Source organism: Cryptomeria japonica, chromosome 9 (assembly GCF_030272615.1).
Source record: "Cryptomeria japonica chromosome 9, Sugi_1.0, whole genome shotgun sequence".
In the NCBI taxonomy this organism is placed as follows: domain Eukaryota; kingdom Viridiplantae; phylum Streptophyta; class Pinopsida; order Cupressales; family Cupressaceae; genus Cryptomeria; species Cryptomeria japonica.
The window spans coordinates 440,655,950-440,679,625 of record NC_081413.1 but is presented as its reverse complement, the minus strand read 5'-3'; positions in this window follow the sequence as shown (position 1 = coordinate 440,679,625).

Below are 23,676 nucleotides of genomic sequence, written 5' to 3'. Positions count from 1 at the left end.
AAAAATGGAAAAATTTTGATTGGATCACAGATGATGAATGTCGATGAAGAGGTTATCGCTGAGGCCACGGGGATGACTACTGAGGGTATGAAATTTTATAGGGACAGAGGAATATCAGATAAAGTAGCAGACAAGTTTCCTGTTACGGATGGAGAGAGGATAAAGATGATCAAAATTGACAACTCCTACCACTTCCCAAAGAGAATTTGTAGGCCATGGAGGTTTGTTCTATTCGCTTCTATTGAATACATTACCTTAGATGGTAGGTTTACTAGAGCCTACAGGCATCACTTCATCCTACTCAACCATTTCCGTCATGGCAAAAGGGTTATCCTTCCCTATTACCTCGCCTGTTCTATGGATCATACTATTAAGGAGATCCAGAAGGATCCTAAAGATGATCATGCCCTCCACTAGGGGCTTATGGTCCTGGTGTATAAAATGCTAAAGGGGAAGTGCATTGAAAAGCCTATTAAAGGCAAAAATGCAAGAGATGAGACTACAGAAAGTAAGGATAGTTGTTTTAACTTTGATTCAGAGACCAAGGGAGAGTCAGAAGTAACTAGCAAAAAAGGGAGGAATAGGGCCAAGAAGAGGAGGATTATTGTGGAATCTGAAATGTCGAATTCTGAAACTAAATCACTTGAGGAAAAATCTGTTAAAAAGAGGAAAGGGAAAGCCACTGGAGAGAAGGCTCAAAAAAAGTACTAAAAAGGGTAGCAATTCTGATTTCAGTTATGTTCTCGTTGAATCTGAGGAGGAGGCTGAAGAAAACAAGAGGTTCGATAGTCAGGACAATGAAGGGGAGGGTAACCCAGTTAAGGATAATTTGGAGGCCATGAATACCACAAGTCTGCATAAGGAGGAAAAAGGGGATAAAAGTGACAGTGGTGACAAAGATACTGTTAAGTCCTTCTGTGAGACCATCGCTACTATGGTGAAGGATAATAACAGTCTGAAAATCGATACACAAGCCATTGCAAGAATTACAGTTGGTGACAAGCCCTTGGCGGATCATGTTAAAGAGTTAGTGGTCCTTCTGCATAATGCGGAAGCTGTTGAATGTATGGCTGGAAAAATCATAGCAACAGAAAAAAAAGGTCAATGAGATGGGAGATAGAAAGGAAATGGAAAACAAAATGAAAGATTTTGGTAGCAGAATTGACAGGCTAGAGCTCAACGTCAAGAAGATTGCTGATCAAAATTTCCAAATCCTGAAATCTTCGGTGGACAACATGAACATCCTTATCAACAGTTCTGAGAATAATACAGAGAAGAATGGTGATAAAGAGCAGTTGAACAAGAAGGGTCATGAAAGGAGGACCAGAGCTAACACAAAGAATATGGGCGACATCAAAGGTCGTGAGCTGGAGGATTTGAAGACCTCAGCAAACAACATGAAACAAATGGTTGTTCACGCTGAGGAAATTATGAATAGTATTTAGTTTCAGTTGCTATCCTTGGTTCTATCTCTTAGCTGTCTTTGTGCTTTCCTTTTGCTGTCTGTTCTGAGTTTTTAATGTAATGCTGTGCTAAGTTGATCCCTTTCGGTGGGTTCATTTTGTCTTTTTGAAGTGATCAGGCACTTTTTTAGCAGATTTGTTTTCCTGGCTTGTAAAAGGTTTGGATACCTTTCAAATACCTTCTTTTACTTAATCAAAACATACATAAACTCTCACCATGTACATAAATCCAATCATCGAATTCAAGTAATAATCACTAGTTACCAATGAAAAAGGTTTAAGTATATCTAATTTCCCTCCTTGAGGGAACAACTTAAACTAATTCTCATAAATTGCCTTGCAAATCATTCAATTAAACAATCCTAAATCATTTAATCAAAATAATAGACAATCCTAAAGACACGAAGACAACATCAATTAAGACTTAAAATGCTCTGGTCTGTATATTAATATTTTTTATCAAATTATACACAATTCAAGAATGATTTTCCAAAAACCAGACAAACCCTAAATACATTTTGCTAGAAATTTTTTACATAATTCTTGTGACGATTTTCTAAAATAGTCCCGGTATCCATTTATAGAGATATGGATGCAGCAAGCTTTAGACTTTCCTAGAAAATTTTGTTATAACCATAATTCCCTCTCAAAAGAGGGTTACAATTGTTACTAAAGGAAACAGGAGGAAAACCAATTAGTTAACCAGCTAGATAAAGGCCAAAAAACCTCTCAGTATTCACAGGTTGAGTGCCAGGTGTCTTTAATTCCTCAACAGTCTGATTACCCTAAAACAAACACTTACAAGAGCTAACCAGTTCAAACTTTCCTGAGGTTTGTTACAATACTACAACATCGAATGAATAAAGATGTATCATCTGAATTGATGAAATCATATATCCATTGTGATAATTTATGGTGTAACTCACCAAGCCACACCTCTTCATCTTTCAACTTGTTAGTGCCAATAAAACCCCTAGGAAATAATTCAAACTTCTGGTTAGCACACTCTTTTCTATACAGGTTTTCTTTTCTTTCTAGACCAACTCTTCCCTCTGCCAACCTAGACATACCTTTTACCAACTCACAAGTGGATTTAATAGTGACATCAGCATCTACCTCTTCATGAGATGAGCAGATAGTTCCAAATCCACCTCCCTAGCCATCCTTTTATTCAAAATTGGCTCCAGAAGAGCCTTGTCCTCTTTTAAATCAGTCAACATGCTCAAAACTCTCTTCATATATATATACACAATAGAAGCCCCGACTGTGTCAACAAACTTCAAAATTTTTCCCCTGATCTTCTCCTCATATTTACTTGCAAACATGGCCTGAGCCTACTTCAATTTTTCCATTTCATCCTGGATAGTCTCAGTAGACTAGAAACCGAGAGTCATAGGGGAAGGGGGAAACTCAATAATTGGAATGGTAGATGGAGGTTTGGTTGGAGAGGAGGAAATCATCAAGGTAGAAGATTCACCTTTTTGATGTTTCCCTACTATTTGATTATTCAATTTTCCAATTGTACTATCCTTTTGAGATATTTCAATTTTAGCCTCATTATAAGCTTTTAGGATTAACTCCAACTTTACCTAGAGATCAGCCTTTTCCTTAGCCTCTTTTTCAAATATAGCCATATTGAATTTTGTAGATTCCAAAATTGTACTAGAAGCCTCCACCACCCCCGTGTTCTTCTCTCTTTGCATAGTCATGCCTCCAAAATACATGGCTGCTAAGGAGTCTTTCCTCTTTTCATTCTCCTCCCTTCTTAATGACCACATGACTAAGGCAACATGATCATTACTATAGGTCACTCCCTCCAAGGGCTTTGTTTCTTTCCTTACTAATTCAGGAATTAATGCATCTGCTATGTCCCATTTAGGGAGAATAAAAAATCCAGCTTCTGCAATCATCTTCCTTCCTTGCTCTGGGGTAATGGTCTCAAATTCTATCAACATTTCTTTCTTCACATCTGCCTCAATTGCAAACGTATCTTTGTGAGGAAATTCATTTTTCCTCTTCTTACATCTTTCCTTGCTGTAAAAAGGATCCTACTTTTACAAAACTATCTTCTTCCAGAAACTCATCATTGGCCTGCTTAATGACAGGGTCTAGTTCTTTACCTATAAATTCCTCTACAGTCAAGTCCATTTGGGCACTTGCTGGTTCCTCTGACATTCCTTCTTGAAATTCTTCATATGTGTAAGAAATTTCTCCAATACTTCCTAATTGCAACGGTTGCTCTATAACTGCTTTCTCATCTCCTATATGTATTGGGGATTGGGAAGGAGAATATAAAAGCTCACTTGTATGCACTTCCTTCCCTACCCTCTGCCTTTTGTGGGAATCTTGGACCTCAACCACATCATCTATTACCTTTTTTTTCATTTAAAGTAGAAGGCTCATCTCTTATTGGCATTAGTACACTATATTTTGACCTTTTATGCATTACATATTCACCTGGGAGAATCACCTTGGCATAGGCAGGCTTGGCTAAAACCAGTTTTGCCTTTTTTAGGATTAGCTTTCATCACAACCTGCTTCTTCTCCTTCAAGGTTTGCATTAAATCCTCAATATAAACTACCAAAAACTTGATCTTTTTTTCAAAAGGATGAAAGCTAACCAAGGGATCATAACTGTTGTCAAAATGGTGAATGAAATCCAAGGTTTTCTTGAAGGCTATCAATTTTTACTTCTTGACTTCTTGCTCATCTAAATTGAACTCATTTCTTATTAAATCCTTAGGGAAGTGAAACTGGTGGGCCTTACCTACACATCTGGCCCTCTTCTTAAAAATATTGTTAAAGAAATCTTCTAGATCAACAAACCTCGCCACTATAGTAGGTAACCTATATGGCTGATGATAACTCAATGATGAACAGTGAGTACCAGACTGGTACTAAGAGGGGGGGGGTGAATCAGTATAGACACAAAAAAATTTCCTGGACCGATTTGACTGCAAACAGTGCACTTGACAGACAATCACTAATACCAGTCTAAACCAGATTACTACCAGTTAAACATAATGAGACTATGAAAGATATAACTGACAACACTTAGCTTTCCATACAACCTACTTCCTCATTTCCTCTTTAGATGCATAAACAGATATTCTATCATTCTGAGATACAATAATTTGTTAGATCCACATGATTCACCACTAAACAGGAAATAACAAAACATCACATGAAAGAGGCATCACACGTGACACACATAATTTTCACGTGGAAACCCAAATGGGAAAAACCACGGTGGGGATGAATACCCACAAGCTATTTTTGAACTCTTTAGAAGTCCGCTCTATTAGGAGCCTAGTCCGGTTAAAGACTGTTACAATAGGTTCTGTTAGGAACTGATCCTATTAGGGATCACCCTGTTAGGGGATGGCTTGAGTACCTAGTTAAGGGTTAAACCCTATTAAAGGTTACCTTGTTAGAGGATTTTATGAACTCAATGGCTTTGAGTCACCCTGTTAAAGGATTTACAACAAGTTGGTTAAAGCTACCCTGTTAAGGGATTTTCCAACTGTTGAAGTGATTAGAGATCAAGAGGTTTTACAATGATCTGGTAATAGCACTCAATGCCAATGCAGATCCACTTTAGTTCCTTGCTTCTGCACACACACTTTGCAGTTATCAATTCTCTTATTTGGTCTGGCAAGAATTATGTATCTGTGCTCTTAGATACACACACAACATTTTCCAACAACCTCAACATGAAACACAACATCGACCTTATAGGAAACTGATAGGTCGGTAGCATAAACCCTAAACCCTAAACATTTAGGTTGAGCAATTTAGTCAGTTCAATCCTGACCATTGAACACTTTGCAATTGAATACAACGGTCTTGAACAGATCTCAAGACATTCTCCATCGTTCGTTCTTCACCGCTTCTTGGAGGTGATAACCCATCACGTGTTCTTCACCATTTGTAGGGACTTTGCACATTCCCGAGGTAGATAGGATCAATCCCCTTCATGCACTATTCTTCATGCACATGAGGCAGACATGGCAACACAATCTAATCTCCATTATAATGCTAAGTCATCACACAATGCCATCGGTTGAATCACACAGGCTTGAAACACTTCAACCGGAAACCTTGAGGCTGAGACTACCAACCGGTAGTCATACCATATTAAACCTTGATAGAAAACATTTCATATACCGGTTCACTTGGACAAACATACCGCTTCACCTTTTGCACATATACCGGTTCACTTTTCCAGTTGCTTAACTTCAATAAACCAGTTCACTCTTCAACATATTATCGGTTCACTCTTCAGCATATTACCAGTTCACTCTTCAGCATATTACCGGTTCACTCTTCAGTATATTGACATTAATGACAACATAATATCATCATGTCAACATACTCTGCACATATGCCAACAATCTCCCCTTTTGGCATTGATTGCAATATTCAAAGATATCTCTCTTTCTGCATCACATCTTCTCCTTAATACTACAAATATCTTCTTCGCTTCACATATTCTCTCCCTTTGAAAACAATGCCAAAGTGGAGGCACAAGCTTCCTTATTCCACTATGTTGCTCCCCCTGAGGAGTAGCATCCTTCAACACATCAATCCTAAAAAGATATATAAAAGTAAGATCTGACTGATGTGGAGCACAAACCTTTAGTTTACCTCTTGAAGGGGCAGCACCCCAAATTCACCTCTAAGATAGGTAAAAGTAGCCTTTAGTAGAGGCTTGGTGAATATGTCTGCTAACTACTCCTTACTGGAAACATGTTCCAATACCACTTCTTTGTTCTGAACCTTTTCCCTCAAGAAATGATACTTGAGTTCAAAGTGCTTGGTTCTAGCATGTAAAACCGAATTCTTGGAAATGTTAATTGCACTTGTATTGTCACAAAATATACTTACCGGTTTAGATACAGGAACTTTGAAGCCATTCAATACATTCTTCATCCAAATAGTCTAGGTGCAGTTCATAAAAGTTGCAACATACTCCGCTTCTGCTATAGACTGAGAGATACAACTCTACTTTTTACTCATCCATGAGACCAATCTACCACCAAGAAAGAATGCACCACCAATTATGCTCTTCCAGTCATCCACATTACTAGCCCAATCAGCATATGTGAACACTTTTAGGTTGAAATCATCATTGTATGGATATCATAATCCATAGTCAATTGTTCCCTTAAGATATCTAAGAATCCGCTTGACTGCTACCAAGTGGGATTCTCTTGGGCTTTTTTGAAACCGAGCGGTAATACCCACTACATGCGCAATGTCCGGTCTGCTATGCACTACATAATGCAACTTACCAATCATTGATCGATATTCCTTCTCATTTACCAATGCTGAGTCATCCTCTTTTGATAGTTTACAACCGGTCACCATTGGTGTACCAACTAGTTTGTTGTCTTCCATGCCAAAGGTCTTTAACACCTCTTTGACATACCTGGACTGAGTAATAAATATTCCATCTTTCATTTGCTGAATCTGCAGTCCAATGAAGAACTTAATCTCCCCTATGAGTGACATCTCAAATTCCTTCTTCATCTCATCTACAAAGTTGTGACTCATCTTGTCATCTCCACCAAAGATTATGTCATCAACAAATACTTCATAGATCAGAATCTGATCTCCTTTTGATTTCAAGTAGATATTGCTATCTTCACTTGTTCTTTCAAATCCAATCTTCACAAGATGGGAGTGCAAGCGTTCATACCATGCTCTAAGTGCCTACTTCAGTCCATACAAGGCTTTATGTAGCCTACACACCATGTCACTATCTTCTGATAGGGCAAACCCATCTGGTTGCTCTATATACAACTCCTCTTCAAGTATTCCATTTAGAAATGCAGATTTTACATCCATTTGGTATACCTTGAATCCTTTAAAAGCTCCATATGCAAGAAGCATATGAACTCCTTCCAATCTTGCTACTGGAGCAAAGGTTTCTCCATAGTCTTCTCCTTCTTCTTGGGCATATCCTTTACATACTAGTTTGGCTTTGTTCCTTACCACTGTGCCATCCTCATTCAGTTTATTTCTGAAGACCCATTTGGTTCTAATGACATTTTTATGCTCCAATCTGGGTACCAGAGACCATGTACCATCCTTTTCTATCTGATAAAGTTCCTCTTCCATTGCCTTGATCTAGTCTTCATCTTTATGTGCCTCTTTGAATTATTTAGGCTCAAATCCAGAGATCATACATGAGTTTTCTCTGACCTTTCTTCTTGTAAGAATTCCTGCATCTTTGTCTCCTATGATCTGCTTTGGATCATGATTGTGTTTTACATACCTAGGTATACTCTTAACAGATTCCTCTTGCTTTTCTTCTTCATCCTCATCTTCATCAGCATCCACCGGTGTAGGAGCACAATTATTGGTACTCGGCTGATTTGCAACTGGTTCCCATAAGGTTACTACCAGTTCTCTGCTAGTTTCCTTAGGTTTCTCAGAGTTTTCATCAACCCTAAGATTGATGCTTTCGAGAATTCTCTGAGTCCTATTGTTCAAACATTTGAGAGCTTTACTCTTGGTAGAATATCCTAAGAGTATTCCCTCATCACATTTTGCATTGAATTTTCTCTGATGTTCACTCCTCTTGATATAAGATTTACTACCAAACACTCTGAAGTAGCTTACTACTGGTGTCTTACCGGTCTAATACTCATAAGATGTTTTGTCCTTACCCTTTTTGATGAGTACCCGATTCATTGTGTAGACTACAATGCTCATTGCTTCTCTCCAAAAGGTGTGAGCAACCTTTCCTTAGATCAACATAGTTCTAGCTGCTTCAACCATAGTCTGGTTGTTTCTCTCTACTAAGCCATTCTACTATGGATTCTGGGGGGCAGATAGTTGCCTCTTGATGCCATTCTCTTCACAATATTTGTTGAATTTACCAGAAGTGAATTCCCCTCCTTGATCAGTTCTAAGGCATTTGATTCTTGTACCGCTTTCCTTTTCTACCAGTGCTCTAAAAGCTTTGAACTTTCCAAAGGCTTCAGACTTGTCCTTCAAGAATGTGACCCACATCATTCTTGAGAAGTCATTTGTAAGAATCATAAAATACCTATCTCCCTACACACTCCTAGTTTTTATAAGACCACACAAATTAGTATGCACAAGATCAAGTAAATTGTCTACAGTGAAAGATTTACCTTTGAAAGTTGAGGAAGACATTTTCCCCAGTTGACACTCTCTGCACAAAGGATTTTCCAGTTTGCTCAGCACCGGCAATCCTCTAACTACCTTGATCTTACTGGCATTCACAATGTTGTCAAAGTTTACATGGCAGAGTCTCCCATGCCATATCCAGCTGTCCTCAAACTTAGTTATAAGACATGTAATGACATTAGCATTTAGCTGAAATAGGTTACCTTTAGTCTGCATACCAGTGGTCATCAGCTCACCATTCTTTCCTTTGATTTTTCACACTCCATTTTTGAATTCCAGAGTGAGTCCACTATCATTCAGTTGGGCAAGACTCAATAGGTTGTGTCTGAGACCTTCCACCCAATACACATTGTCAGCACTGCTCTTTCCACTCAGAGAGATGGACCCTCTGCTTTTGACCATAAATGGTGCATCATTACCAAAATGAACCACACCATCATCATACTCTTCCAAAGATAGAAACTTGCTCTGATCACCAGTCATATGGTGAGAATAGCCATTGTCAATAATCCACTCATTGGAATTATGAAAGTGGGAGATAAGAGCCTTCTTGTCTGACACATCTTCCTTGACTGCAACAAACACAATATCTTCATTTTCTTCATCTTTTGATTCCTCATCAATGACATCTTCATCAACTGCTACAAAATAGTTTCTCTGGTTTCCTCCTTTGAACTTCTTGAACCTCTCCGGTTTATCCTTGTTGTCACCATTAGGATAGTTTACAACAATGTGTCCTATCTAGTTACAAGAGAACCATTTCAAAGGGAGGTTACCTCTGTATTTACCAGCTCCCTTAGGAAGTCTCTTGGCAAGAAGAGCTTCAAATTCCATCAGGATCTCCTCATCACCCATTTCTTTGCTCTGTCTTGGTTCACCACTGGTACTATCTTCTTTGCCTTTTCTAGATAGTGCAGCAGATGCTCTTAAGACTGATTCAGTCTTCTGAACACTACCATCAAAACTATTTAGCTCATAGGCTATCAACTTTGCAATGATGGAATCTAGGGATACCTTAGCTTTGTCTATTGACCTCAACTCCTGAATATCAACAACCCTTATTGCATAGACCAGTAATAAGGATCTTAAAACTTTGCTAACAACAGTGGAATCTTCCATTTTACCACCTGGACTCTTGATATCTCCAACAACAATTTTGCTTCTTATTCCATATTATTGAATAGTCTCTCCTTCAACCACCCGCATGTCTTCAAACTTTCCTCTAAGGCATTCTTCCTTAGCTTGTTTCACATGCTCATCAACACCATAGATATTCTCAAGAGTATCCCATACTTCTTTGGGATTTTCTTTATCCTGGACATCAATAAATTCAATGTCAGATAAGTTGTTGATTAGGGCTTCCACGACTTGCCCATTCTCTTGGATCTCTCTCTTTTGATCATCGGTGAGAGTACCGGTAGGGATAACATAAGCATTCTCAACATATCTCCAATGTTGAGCACCCATGCCTCTGATGTATATCTTCATTCTGTCCTTCCATATTTTAAAGTTATCTCTGTTGAGCTTTGGACCTTCCCTCTTCATCATTACAATAGGATCTTTCCCTCAACTAGTTAATCTTACAACACAGAGGACTTGGAGGACACTCTGATACCAATTGATAGCTCAATGATGAACAGTGAGTACAAAACCGGTACTGAGAGGGGGGGTGAATTAGTATAGACACAAAAACTTTTCTTGAACCAGATTGACTGCAAACAGTGCACTTGACAGACAATAACTAATACACGTCTAAACCAAATTACTACCGGTTAAACATAATGAGATTGTGAAAGATATAAACTAACAACACTTAGCTTTCCATACAACCTACTTCCTCATTTCCACTTTATCCTTATGCATAAACAGATATTCTATCATTCTGAGATACAATAATTTGCTAGATCAACATGATTCATCACTAAATAGGAAATAACAAAACATCACATGAAAGAGGCATCACACATGACACACATAATTTTCATGTGGAAACCCAACTGGGAAAAATCACGGTGGGGATGAATACCCACAAGCTGTTTTTGAACTCTTTAGAAGTCTGCTCTATTAAAAGCCTAGTCTAGTTAAAGACTGTTACAACAAGTTCTGTTAGGAACCGATCCTATTACGGATCACCCGTTTAGGGGATGGCTAGAATACCTGGTTAAGGGTTAAACCCTATTAAAGGTTACCTTGTTAGAGGATTTTATGAACTCAATGGCTTTGAGTCACCCTGTTAAAGGATTTACAGCAAGCTGGTTAAGCTACCCTGTTAAGGGATTTTCCAACTGTTGAAGTGATTAGAGATCAACAGGTTTTACAATGATATGGTAATAGCACTCAATGCCAATACAGATCCGCTTTAGTTTCTTCCTTCTGCACACACACTTTGCAGGTATCAATTCTCTTATTTTGTTTATCAAGCATTATGTATCTCTACTCTTAGATACACTCACAACATTTGCCAACAATCTCAACATGAAACACGACATCGACCTTATAGGAAACAGATAGGTTGGTAGCATAAACCCTAAACCCTAAACATTTAGGTTGAGCAATGCAGTCGGTTTAATCCTGACCATTGAACACTTTGCATTTGAATACAATGGTCTTGAATAGATCTCAAGACATTCTCCATCGTTCGTTCTTCACCACTTCTTGGAGGTGATAACCTATCATGCGTTCTTCACCATTTGCAGGGACTTTGCACATTCCTGAGGTAGATAGGATCAATCCCTTTCATGTAAGATTCTTCACGCGCATGAGGAAGATGTGGCAACAGGATCTGATCTTCATTATAATGCTAACTCATCACACAATGCCATCGGTTGAATGACACAGGCTCAAAACACTTCAACCTAAAACCTTGAGGCTGGGACTACCAACTGGTAGTCATACCATATTAAACCTTGATAGAAAATATTCCATATACCGGTTGACTTGGACAAACGTACCGCTTCATTTTTTGCACATATACCAGTTCACAACATTATACCAGTTCACTTTTCCAGTTGCTTAACTTCAATAAACCGGTTCACTCTTCAACATATTACTGATTCACTCCTCAACATATTATCGGTTCACTCTTCAGCATATTACCGGTTCACTCTTCAGCATATTTACATCAATGACAACATAATATCATCATGTCAACATACTCTGCACATATGCCAACAGCTGAAAGAAATCATCAAAATGTGTCCAACCACCCTTGGTGATTACAAACTGATGTGCTAGGGTAACAGTTGGGAAAAATTTCCCTTCCCCTTATTAGTCAATTTTGCTTCTTGTAGGCCTCTAATTTGTCTCAGGACCTCAGCAACTCCTATCTTCAAAGGGACTTGATAGGGAAACAGATATGGAGTTCCTCTAAAACAATAAACTCTGAACAGAGTGGAGACTAGGTACAAATATATATCACCCCAGTTGTGTACAATTTTGATGTCTTCATCAATTCTTTAGGCCTAAGGAATTCAAGGAGAGCTTTAGAAATCCTATGGTTTTGTGGGCACAAAAGGATTCTAAGCCTAGATGCAAAATGTCTATCAATCTTTAAGTAACTTGTGCCTTCTCTAACCCAAGATAAAATTCTGCTCCATAATTAAACAGGGATCTCTTCTCTATCCTTTTCCTTAAGCAAGTCCATTTCATTAGCAAAATATTCAACACCTTTAAATAAAAAACATGTGCATGAGGAGAGAATACCATCCAAAAGGTTTGTCCACCTAAGAATTCTTTATCCCTAACAATCCCTCATGAATGGCATCAGTGAGATAAGGCGCAAAATTAAGTCACTGCCAGAGATGGGTTCAAAATCTATGCTATCATGAGCATATAGTGGGTTGGCATGGTAATTTCTGCATCTTCCCCAAGAATTTGACATAAGGACCAATACATTCCCTTAGCCCTCAAAGTAAATAGATTTAAAAAGAAAGGTTCCATTGTCCTCGGGCCTACTACTGTCAGTCCTCCTATTTTGGCAAATAATTCCATCAAGGGGTCATTTCTGAGGTGATCTCTCTGTGCCTCATAGACCTTCGCTAGCATTTTAAAATTGATAGGCTCCAAATAATTTGAAACCTCACTAAGTCAAAAAACTCTCCTGAACTCATTATCATTTATTTCAATTAGAGACCCACCATTTACAGTCCTCACAGTCCTAGTATTGGGATCATAATTGTTTTCAATTTGGATTAACAGGCCTATGTCCATGAAAACCCCATGGACTATAAGCTTCCCAACATCTAGCTCCCATATACTATTAAATGGAGTAGGGGAATTTTGTTGACTGAACCCCACTTTGAACATTCCCAGGCCCGCCATTCCTATCTAGGTATCTCTCAAACAGTTCCCTTTATCATATAGACCATCACCAATTCTGAGGCAGGGAGACTTAGGCACCAATTCCTTTATTCTAGCTAAACTATTAGTGGACTGAGTCAATTGCTCTAGAAAATTGTCACAAATGGCTCTCTCCTAATAATCAGCCTTCCCTTTGAATTTTCTTTGTGGTTTGATCTTAGAAGTATACTTATTTGAATGGAATTTCAAACAGACTCTTCAGAAATTCAAACATCCAGTGACACCAAGCAAACTGCAATTATTTAAACAATTCCAAGAAACTTACTTGTTGCTTGAAATTTTTTTGCCCTGTGCACTAGTTCTTCTGCAACTTTCCTTGAACACATACAAAAATCTTCAACTCATGTAAGGATTATTATGACAATCGAGCATTCATTAGAGTCAATTATGCCACATCCTTCGGCAATTAATTCATAAATCAAATTTGAAAATTGGCTCCAACGGACAACAAAATTTCTCTAAGTGTTTTGCCTTTTGTCGCTGGTTTGTGGTGGTTAATAGTTGAGCTTCTCCTCATAGCGGTTCCACGATAGCTGTGAGATCATGTAAAACTTGCACATCCTTTACCTTACCTGAGTCATCCTCTTTAGAATGGGTCCCACCACCTTTTCATTGTTTCGCGAAGGCTAACTTTCGTGCTACTTCCCTTTGCGACACAACGACATCCATCAGATCAACAACTAACTGCTCAATCTTTATGTTAGCATTTTGATGATTATGTTGTGATTTTCATTGATGGACACACACTTTCTATGAGATCACTTTGTGAATGTATGAATTATTCTCAACTGGTAATTGTTCCAAACCGGTATCATGTTGTAGTCTTTAGACTATTGATTTTATGCAGAAAGTGTTTACCGATCTCAAGTGGTATAAAGACCCAAGCGACATAGAGAGATCAAGCAGTTTAAGGATCTCAAGCGGAGCGGAGCAAAGAAGCCAGAAGCAGCAGTTATCTTTTTCCCAGTTTTCATTTTTTGTCAACTAGTAATCTGTTTGAACTGGTATTACTCTGAGTTACTAACCAGTAACCGGAAAAGTTGTATAAACCAGTAATACTCTATGATGAGTTACCAACTGGTATATCTTTGTGATGAGTTTCCATCCACCGACACTTTGACAATGATTTTGTACCGTGTTACCAAATGTGTCTAGATACAATGAACCTAGGAACTTGCAATGTAATCCTATTGGACCGACATGAAATCAGATTCCTTTTAAGGACATCATGTCTAGGGTTTTGTATGTGTATGGATGAGTGTAGTTGTAAGGTTTTGGTGGTCGTTGAAGCTCTTGTATGTGCGATCTCAACTGGGAAGATAAAGTCTGTGTACTGCAACAGAGTGTGGATTTATTGAAGACTGAAGTAATGTTGAAGAGAATTAGCTATGAGCTACAATGGATCTAATCAAGCAGACTGTGCCATTTGCTAGATCATTCACTTGTTGATTACTCACATCTTTGACAAGTCAGAAACCCTTAACCGGGTAGGCCCAGAAAAGCCTTTGTAAATCCTCTAACAAGGTGGTTCACATCTGTGGATATAAAATCCTCTCACAAGGTATTCTTTAATCGGACTTATCGCCTAACAGAGATTGAGATTCCTAACAGGATCTGTTGAAGAACATTGTATGACCTTAACCGGTCTGGTTACTATTCTGCAGATAGTTACTTGTGAGTTTCATCTCACCGTGGTTTTTCCCATTCAGGTTTCCACGTCAAAATCTCTTGTGTTATGGTGATTGTGCTTCTATGGGTGAATGCCTTATTTTCTATTTGGTTTGCATGTGTGTTAACCGGTTTATTTGTTAAACTGTTTTACCGGTTTACTGCTAGACTGCTAAAGTGTTTAAGTACAGTATTTTTTGGTATACTAATTCACCCCCCCACTCTTAGTATTCATCAATTGGTATCAAAGACAACCTTTCTATAAGTCTAACCACTTGGAAAGAGATATGGGGGAATACACTGTGAGGGAACTTACTCATCAGCTCACTCAGACTGAGCAAGCCTATGATGAACTTAAGGTCAAATATAAGGCCTCTTAGGCAAAAAGAAGAGAGCATGCTAAAAAACTGATGGAGCTAACTGAAAATAGCTCTTCTGATGAAGCGGACATGGAAGCCCTAATTCAAGAAGTTGAAAAATAGAATGAGTCCAATGCCAACCTAAGAAGGGAACTTGAAGGACTAAGTATCAGAATGTGTGAAGAGCTTGAGAACCGGAGGAAAGCTGAAGATCTGGTAAAAGACAAAGATCATGAGATCTCCAAGCTGAAGCAAAAGATCAGTGCACTTACCGCTCATCTTCTTGAAAATAAAATGGAAAAGGAAGGAATCCAAAGTGAACTACACATCGTTGTTTTTGAGAATGCAACCTTGAAGGAATCCAATGCTGCTATTACCAAAGAACTATCTGAGTCAAAGGAAATACTTGCCAAATTCAATAAGAGCACTGTCAAGCTAGAGCAGAAGCATGAGTCAGCTAAACCGGTAAAGAATACCAATGGACTTGGTTTCTTTGAATATGAGGAAGGTGAGACCTCTGGAACAAAAAGTGGAGCATCAAAGAAACAACCAGCATCAAAAGATAAAGGTAAGCAAAAGATCAAACCTGTTTGCTTTAATTGTCTCAAGGAAGGACACACTGCTAATGTATGTAGAAGTAAGGCTTACAATAATTTTCCTTATTTTCTAAATGATAAGCCTAGACCCAATAGATTCAATGGTAATTGTTATGCATGTAACAAGTTAGGGCATAGAGCATTTGAATGCATGTCTGTTATGCACAATACCGGAAGGTATCCTCAAAGGATTCAAGGAGTTTTTCCTAAATCCTCTGGGAACCAGAACCCAAACCGGTTTAATACCTATAATCATCAGTCAGGTAGCGGTGGTGATCAAGCAGTGACCAGATGGAGAAAACTATTGGATTTGTCATGGTCATGGTCACACTACTGTAACATGCAGAAGGAAGAATGGAAACATGAATAATGGACCTTGGAGAGCACCTAGAATGGTTTGCTATCATTGCACCAAACTGGGTCATACAACAAGATTCTGAAAAACAAGAAAGAGTATATCAGATGATACACTGGTCACTCCGGAAGGAAAGATTGATGTTGAAATTGTTCAAGAAAATATGAAAAAAACCTGGAAGAAGAAGCCGGAAGAAGTGATTCAACTAGAACTGGTTTCTACACCTAATGTGGAAGTCGTTGAACTGGAAAACTAAGCATCAGAAAATCTTAGAGGGAGAAAATGGTAAAATATATCGAACCCTTGGTTTACACCGGTAAAAGACCTCAATCGGTATGTGAAAACTATCAGTTGGCAGAAGATAGGAAACGATAAAAGGCAAATTAGGGTTTATGCCCTTATAGTGGAGCATTTATTGTGGTAGGTGAAGAACTTGTTTAAAAGAATTTTTCAAAGTCATTTTTCACTTATCAGGTCACGAGCAAAGAAGTTTTCAAGCACAGAGTGAAGAAAAGTGATTTGGATTGCGATTCAAAGAATTTATCAAAATCCTGAAGAAGAATCAGAAGCAAACATCTGTTGATGAAGTGTAGAACACAAAGCAGTATTTTAGCAACCAAAGGAATGAGTGGTGTAGTGTAATTTGCAAGCCCTAAATTTTGAATTATGAAGGTATTTCTCAAAATTTCTCTATTTATCATGGCTTCCGCATCACATGCTAGTTCTAGTGCACTTGTTGATTCTATAGACTTCATTCAACAGAAGGAAAAATACAATGCCCTATCTCAAATACCCGCTGGTGTTATAGTGGAGGAAGGCATTTCTGATTACATTGACTGTAAGATTGAAGATCTAGGACCTCTGATGATCCATTCTCAATTGAGTTTGTTCTGTGGGAAGGACAAAAAGATTAAACCGGAATTTAGCATTCTAGAAAAGAAGAAACTTCACAATGTTGTCTATTTCCTTGAAGAATTTTTAGATGATCACATCCACATTATTCTGAGAAGAGTACACAGTGATAAAATGTACTTAGATAAGACACATGATATTACACCAGAAGCAATTCATGCCATCACCAGTTTATACAACATCGGTGAAGTGCCAGCCCTAAGGAAGATTAGCAAGATAGTAATGACTAAGCTCACCAGTTTAGTGAGTGATTCACGGGGAATGACTGTTAATTCCATCAAGGACAATCTAGTCAAATATGTGTGTATGGTGATAGGATACCAGATGTTCCATGCCAGCAGAATCAACTTTGTTTATGCTACAACGGTAAATGCCGCCTACAGGATGATCAAGGAAGATGCATCATTTGATCTGTGCACTGGTATGCAAAGACAACTTCTGTTGAACCTCAAGTCGATCAAACAAGACAATGCCCTAAGATTTAAGTTTGGACAACTATTGGTTGGGTTGTTCTTCTACTTCCAAGGCTATTTTCCAGGAGTAGGTGATATTCAGTGGTCTACTAACCAATCAGTGACAAAGCAAATCTAGGAAAGCCTACAAGCAGTAGGAACCAGTTATTCAGAAGTGCTGAACAAATATTTTGATGAGTTCAGATGCAAAATGAACCAAAGGGTGAGAATATCAGGTGATATTGTCAAGAAATATGAAGATGACATCTGCTTCACCATCGGAGTTGATGAGTGCATAATGGAGGCGGTTGAGCCTAGACAAGAAGAAGTGGAACCGATGGGATATGAGGTAATGTATGACATGTTAGATGGGTATGCCTCTACCCTAATCGCTTTTCCCCTTGATCCAAAGGTAAAGAGAACTGACACCTATTTGGAAAGGGTTACACCGATTGAAGAACCCTCTTTAAAGAAGGGAAAGGTAGTGCCTTCATCATTGACACTGGCTATCACAACAAGTCTTAAAGTGACCAAGCGGTCACCAGCAAAGAAGAAACCAGAAGCAACACTCGCCAAAGTCTTTGAGAGGAAGCGGAAGACAAAAAGCAATACACCAGACACAGAGGACACTATCTCTAAAGAACAGCCTAAGAAGACTAGGCAAATTGAGGAAAAAGACAAAGAATGAACTGACAACATCGGCACCGATAAATATTGATATTTCCTCTTACAAACCTTTGACACATTGTCAAAGAACAATTAAAAATATTAGAAGAAAAGTACTTGGTGATTTGAAAGAGTGCTTTGATGGTTTTAATGATGATGAAAAGAAGGAAGTTGAACAGGAAGTTATCAATTATTTATGTATTAATGACCGGTGGCCGTTAGAAATTAAATCTGAGACACCTGATTCTCTGCATAATTCTTTAGATAACAAGTGGCACATTGCCATAGAAAAGGAATAAGAAATAAGAGAGGAAGTATTTGCACAATACTTTCCTAATGTTCCTAAAACAAAACTGTATGAAGTAGTGGAGAGATATAAGGGCCTCTTCTTCATGAGAAGAAGAAGACTCCTGTTGTTGGAAGGAAAGTTTCGGAAGTGGTAAAAGATACCCACTCCCTTGCTCAATCAACTTTAAGATTGCATCAAGTGGCTGAAGCCAACAAAAAGGCTAAGCAAGAACTGGAAATCACTCAACTAGATGAAGTATATGACAGTGAGGGAGAACTAGTCACTACTCAATTGGACCCGATTGATGTTGATGCCTTGAACGATGAAAATGTTACTTTGGATGCACCAACAGAAATAGAAGGTCAGGAGAAACAGGAGGAAGACAAGAGAAAATAGGAAGAGAAAGAGAAGAAGAAACAAGAGGAACAAAATAGAAAATAGGCAGAAATGGAAAAGAAGCAAAATGAAGAAGAGAAGAAAAAAGCGGAAGAGGAGAGAAAAGAGGAAGAAAAGAGAAAAGAAGAGGAGAATAAGAAACAAGAAGAAGAGAAGAAGAAGAAGGAAGGGGAATAGGAAAAGGAGAAGAAAAAGGAAGAGGAGAAGAAAAAGGAAGAGGAGAAGAGAAAGGAAGAGGAGAAGAAAAAGGAGGAGGAGAAGAAAAAGGAAGAGGAGAAGAGAAAGGAGCAAGAGAAGAAGAAGTAGGAAGAGGAGAAGAAGAAGAAGGATGAAGAAGAAGAGAAGTGGAAAGAAGAGGAGAAAAAGAAGGTAGAAGAGGACAAGAAAAGAGATAAAGAGAAAGAGGGAGCGACATAGAGCACTCAGATGAAGACCCCAAAGGAAACCGGTAGTCAAGCCAAACCGGATGACATTACCAGTCCCATTGACCTCCAGTCTGCAAACGAATCAGAGTTGTTGCAGAGCATTAAGCTTGCTCAAGAACACCTGGAAGTAATAAGGAGGAAGAAAGAGCGAGATGTGATCCAAGATGTGGTGGACACTCTTAGTAGTTTGATGCCTGGTACCAACCTCCCCAGTACCAATTCCTCTCTTGCACAATTAAAGCTCCTATGCACAGGTGTAGAAGACTAGGTGCAAAGCCTGGAAGAGGTTGTAGAAGCAAATGCCAAGAAGGAGCATCAAAAGGCATTGGACACTTTCTTGGTGAAAAAGTTAATAGAGCTTCGGTCTGATCTACAAAAGGCACAGAAGGACATTAGAGATGCAATGGATGAGGGCAAATTATTTCTAAGTAAGATATGTCAACCTCATTTATTCTGTGATGATGTGCTTGCTCAAAAAGACAAATTACAATCTGATATGAAGTCATTTATAAGAACCTTCAAGATGCCATATGATTCCTTCTCCACATATGGACAAACGGCTCACTGGTTTCAACTCCAGTCTACAAGACTAGAGACAGAGATAAGAAACCGGACACGTAATTTGTAGGAACTTCAACTGGTCCTACTACCAAGACAGCAAATTCTTCAGAAATGCTATCTAAATTTGGATGCCCTAACGGTCACTCAAGAGATGAGTACCTTGTATGCCATGGAAGAGCAGGTCTGTCAGATGCAAATAGAGAATGAGGTTGCTACCTCATTGCTTGAATCATGGTCTTTATCCATGAAGACATTTATGCAGGACTTTAAATTAGTTTTTGACAAGTTTCACTCTTTATTGTCATAAACTTTTTAAATCAGTTTTTAATGCTAATGGAATAGGGGTTTTTCAGCTGTACTTTGTCATTGTTGGCAAAGGGGGAGTAGTGTCCTGTCTTTTAAAAATTTTATGGGGAGTAGTATTCTATATTTTGATGCATGCTATGTATACTTTCATGTTTATCTCAGTAAGGAAGTAGTATACATTGTATTTTCTACAAAAGGGATAGTGTATATGCTTAGGGGGAGTAATTTTGATTATGGCATAATTTTGTTGTAAAACACTTAGATGTCAAAATTTTTGCTAAGTGTTGCCATCAATGCCAAAGGGGGAGATTGTTGGCATTTTGATGATTATGTTGTGATTGTCATTAATGGAAACATACTTGCTATGAGTTCACTTTGTGAATGTATGAATTATGCTCAACTGGTAATTGTTCCAAACTGGTATCATGTTGTAGTCTTTAGACTATTGATGTTATGCAGAAAGTGTTTACCGATCTCAAGTGGTATAAAGACCCAAGTGACATAGAGAGATCAAGCGGTTTAAGGATCTCAAGTGGACCAGAGCAAAGGAGCCAGAAGCGGCAATTATTTTTTTCCCAGTCTTCAATTTTTGTCAACCGGTAATCTGTTTGAACTGGTATTACTCTGAGTTACCAACTGGTAACTGAAAAAGTTGTATAAATTGGTAATACACTATGATGAGTTACCAGCCGATATATCTTTGTGATGAGTTACCATCCACCAACACTTTGACGGTGATTTTGTGTCGTGTTACCAAATGTGTCTAGATACAATGAACCTTGGAACTTGCAATGTAATCCGATTGGACTGACATGAAATCGGATTCCTTTTAAGAACATCATGTCTAGGGTTTTGTATGTGTATGTATGAGTGTAGCTATAAGGTTTTTGTGGTCGTTGAAGCTCTTGTATGTGCGATCTTAACTAGGAAGATCATGTCTGTGTACTGCAACCGAGTGTGGATTTACTGAAGACTGAAGTAATGCTTAAGAGCATTATCTATGAGCTAAAATGGATCTAATCAAGTAGACTGTGCCAATGCTAGATCATTCACTTGTTGATTACTCACATCTTTGACAAGTCAGAAACCCTTAACTAGGTAGGCCCAGAAAAGCCTTTGTAAATCCTCTAACAAGGTGGTTCACATCTGTGGATTTGAAATCCTCTCAGAAGGTAGTCTTTAATTGGACTTATCTCTTAATAGAGATTGAGATTCCTAACATGATCTGTTTTGGTAAAGAACATTGTGTGACCTTAACTGGTCTGACCTTAACCGGTCTGGTTACTATTCTGTAGATAGTTACTTGTGAGTTTCATCTCACCGTGGTTTTTCCCATTAGGGTTTCCATGTCAAAATCTCTTGTGTTATGGTGATTGTGCTTCTATTGGTGAATGCCTTATTTGCTATTTGGTTTGCATGTGTGTTAACCAGTTTGTTTGTTAAACTGTTTTACTGATTTACTGCTAGACTGTTAAAGTGTTTAAGTACAGTATTATTTGGTATACTAATTCACCCCCCGCCTCTTAGTATTCATCACTTTATTCTCCACCATAACTGTTTGCCTTTACGACTGACTTTAACTGCCACCGCTAGTGGTTTGTCACTATTTCACAAAAGGTAACCTTTGTGCAACTTCATATTGCAAATCAGCGACAACCGCTCACCATCTTCAAATGTGCCTAGTCATTAACTACCTTAGCCTTCAAAGTGGGCCCCTTATATAAATCCACTAGCCTCCACACTTTTGCCAGATGTCTCCATGTGTCTGTCACTTATTTGCTCAAGGAATCTGTCGGGCTCCACATTCTAACTGGCACGTGTCTCACCGAACCAGGAATTCCATCAACACTGCTACTTTATTAAATGGACCAATTGAAAATCCTTTTTGGAGCCATGCATCCTGTTGACGGATCACCCTCTTGTTCATCTGCACATCCAGCTATCTTGCCAGCTAACCTGCCACGTAACAGCCCCTTTATCTGCCACCGAGCAACCAGCTCATCGGTTGCTGTTTCATGAAGGGTAACCTTCGTGCACCTTCGAATAGAGAACCAACGACAGTCATTCGATCATCTGCAACCTGCTCAATCTTTAACTCGGGAGCCGGTTACCTGTCGGGCCCACCACCTTTTTGCTATATCACAAAGGGTAACTTTCCTGCCACTTCGAATAGTGAACCAATGACAGTCGTCCGATCATTTTTAAGATGCCCGATCTTTATTTTAATTTTTCCACACATGGTTTTTTGATGTTTCATGAAGGGTAACCTTCATACACCTTCGCATTGCAAATCAACGATAACCATCGGATCAACAGGAACTTGCATGAGCATTACGAAACCTGACAAAAAAATAAAAGGAAAATAAAAGTTAGGAAAAAGGTGACAGGTCAATAAAATATTATAACCCACCTAGGCCAAGACTTTAAAAGGGGCCCCCCTTCTAACAATGGACTGACCCTTCCACTTAAGTGGAAAAAGGTAATGAGGAAACATAAATGAAAGGTTTGCATAATGAAAAATTAAAATTGCAAAACCCCGAACACTCAAAAATTCAACCCTTAGAAACGAATATAACTCTAAAAACCTAAAAAATTTAGGGGTTGCAAGGAAAAAATCCCAATACTCAAAATAATGATAACAACATTGATACCCAAATTACATGAATATAACACCTATTTATACAATTCATCAACCTTGACTACAAGGTTGGCTCAACCCTTAACACCTAATTAAGAAATTACATCACACAATACATAAATCAACCACTAGACCAATACAATACCATAAACAACATAGTATGGACCCAAATCAACTCCTCGAATATGCAACACCACCAGAAATCTCGCCAAGATCTACCACAACACGTTACACCACCAAAAATACCACATAACACGAAGAGTATCACCATACCCATAAGATCTTCAATATCATGCACAAATATCAGCACAAACCATAAAAAAAGTAGGGCATGATTAGGAAACACCAACAAGCACGTTAGAACCATCTACAATAGTTGCACCAACACCACTTAATCAAATCTTCATTGATCAACATGCTAACAATCAAGAACACTCAACAAAAAAAACTCAGGAAAGAAAGATAACTTTCAAAGCACCAAATAATGAACCATCTAAATTGAAGATACACATGAACATCCCAAGAACTCTCCCAAATCTACAACCAAAGATATGATCATACCAGAGCACAACAGATCAAACACCAGAGCACTGCAACACTGATCACTGAAAAACCAATCTTCATACCAGAATCCACAACTCGATCAAGTCACTAAATATCATCTTGAAATCAATAAAGAATGAATTATTTGTAGTTGATTCAACATATAAAATAGATAAACCAACCAGATCAACTCACTACAATCACCAGAACACCAAAGCAACTTTCTGCAATACTGAAACACAGGAATATGTTGACATCAATGACAACATATCCTAGTAGCAACAATATCTAATAGTGTTGCGATCATTTTGAATGAAGTACATTAAGAAATTGTTGTGTGCTATGTGTGTTGTTGAGGACAAAATAGAGTGGTTTATTGTAGATGAAAGAGAAGAAAGAAAATAGTGTAAGAAATACAACATGTATTTCACACTGTGCGAAGCAGAGTAAGAGATAAGTAGACGACATGGATCTGATCAGAACTAAGATAAGAAGAGTTGGTGAAAAGACAACAAAGAGTGCAAAGA